We start from the raw sequence: 2,272 nt of genomic DNA on the forward strand, positions 1-2,272 counted from the left end.
TGTCATTGGTTGCACTAATTGCACTTTGTCTACATAACCTGGTTCAAGAATTCATGACATTACCCTGAGGAAGGCACAGTGATGCCGAAACGTTGGTAAAAACCCATTAAATTGCTGAGAGTTTATATATTGAGTGTGAGACTTTCTTTATTTTGATAGTTTATAGTTTATTCACTGTTAGTCAGCACCTCCACACAACTCACTTTTCTTGGTGTGCGCCAGCTCATGTTTTTTAATAAATCAAATATAAAAAGATAATAAATAACATAACCAAATTGGAAAGCTGCAACAGCTTGACTGAACATTTAGTCCACATTTGATGGAAAGTTTCCCAGGTGATACCACCTGGAACTCAAGCCTAACCTCGTCCTGACAGGCAGCGCACACATAATCCTCCAATGATGAGATGGTTTTCATACAGGACTGGTGGAACCAACGTGGGCAGCGGTTACAACCAATCTGAAATTTATGATGAAAAATGTTCATATATTTAAAACATTAAATACATTTTCTTGAATTACAATTATTTAATTATCAGACAAAGCGGCTAATACTACCTCTAGAAATATTACTGCTTATACAAATTCGTACTCGTAAAAATGTGCCTTTAGAAGTGAACAAGCAATCACCCAGTTAGTGTCTTCCTCATTATTGTCCACCTCCCCACAGAAGTGGCACAATTGGCTCATGTCATCTAGCAAAACATAATGTCAAGTAGTTTATACATCTTTACATGTATTTTTCTGAACAAACAGGGAACAGGCAACAAGGGAATAGAATAGGTTTCTTGTAACAAAATTATTTATATACATGTGTTTTAGTGGCCATTTAATCAGAAGTAGGATCAAAGAACCTTGAAAGATCCATATAAATGTTTTTTTTTTCATCTACAATTATATTAAATTAGAAATTGAACATACCAGTGTTTTGGAGGAGAGTGACTGCTATTTCTTCTCTCATGATGTTAAACATCTTTGTCCGTATTTGAAAAGACAATCAACTCCCCCTTCAGAACACATTCAGCCAACTGGGAAAAAAATGTGATGGGCATTTCAGTTTTCCCAAACAAAATTATGTTACACTTAAGATTATAATCACAAGTATACAACGACACAGGTATAATATTATTTGACAGTTCTGTTTTGCCTTTTAGTCAGTATACCTTCAGTAGGTTAATTGTGCATTACTTATACTCTCATACTTACTGTCAAGGCAAAGACCCCACAAGAAGTAATATCTTGTCCACATGGGTGAGGAAGGGTACCACACGCCCATCAGGAGATATTACACCCCTTCTCTCTCAGGAATGATCTGAACATATATGTTAATAAAAGTACAGCATTTTGAAACACTTTATTGATTACAATATAGAGATTAATAACAGTATAGCATTTCAAAGACTTTATTGATTCCATTGTAATTTTTAAAATGAAAAGCAGTTTTTACATTGTCATCCCCTGGCATCTTTGAATCTTTCTGGCCCTTTCCCCCATTGGGTCGAGGAACAGAGCCCTCTTCTGGGATGGCAGCACAACCTTTCAAGTTTAGACAGACAGACACACACATTACACACACATACAGTACATACACACATATTACACACACATAAATACACACATTACACACACATACAGTACATATTACATTCACACATATTACACACACATAAATACACACATATGACACACACACATTTTACACACGTGTATGTGTTCACATGTATATTCTGTATTATGTATATATTTCTTAGTTCTTAGTACTGCCTTAGCGGCTCTTACCGGCACAGTCCAGAGGTTGTGTTCATTGATGATGCCAATAATGTACTTGTACATCATTGGATCTATCTGAAATTTAAAAGAGCAAGGTAACATTTGCTTGAGTTCAAAATCTGTCAAATATAACATATAATATGTAATATTATGATATTATGAGAGTAATTCAACCAACCTTAAGTTTTGATTTCTTGCTCCCCCAAATGCCAGTAATTTTAAAGGTGTCAATGTAGAAAGCTGCTCAGTTGACTGCCTGTTAAAATTCCGCACCAGATGGAACATGGAGGCATTGATGGTCTGACAGAAAAAAATAAACACAATGAAGGTAAATCTGTTACATGGAAAAACAACAATTTAGATTGCACATATACACCTTTTCCTCCCCAAGCCTCTGCAACACCTGGAAAAAATGTGCCTGCAAGTGTACTGAGATATATAAATGGATCAACCTGACAAGATTACATACATACATTTGTTTATATCAGTAGCTGGTGTGGTGT

The 2,272-nt window shown here is 35.5% G+C and overlaps 1 long non-coding RNA gene across 1 annotated transcript; it reads right to left on the bottom strand.

Moving 5' to 3' along the window:
• Positions 1 to 321: 321 nt before the first annotated feature.
• LOC112216624 lies at positions 322 to 1,292 on the bottom strand. Its single transcript, XR_002948360.2, has 4 exons — positions 1,206 to 1,292; positions 921 to 1,027; positions 630 to 694; positions 322 to 459 (listed from the first exon to the last, which is right to left on the bottom strand). It is a non-coding gene; the product is annotated as an uncharacterized LOC112216624 (long non-coding RNA).
• Positions 1,293 to 2,272: the final 980 nt, after the last annotated feature.

Source organism: Oncorhynchus tshawytscha, linkage group LG16, assembly GCF_018296145.1.
Source record: "Oncorhynchus tshawytscha isolate Ot180627B linkage group LG16, Otsh_v2.0, whole genome shotgun sequence".
Taxonomy (NCBI): Eukaryota; Metazoa; Chordata; class Actinopteri; order Salmoniformes; family Salmonidae; genus Oncorhynchus; species Oncorhynchus tshawytscha.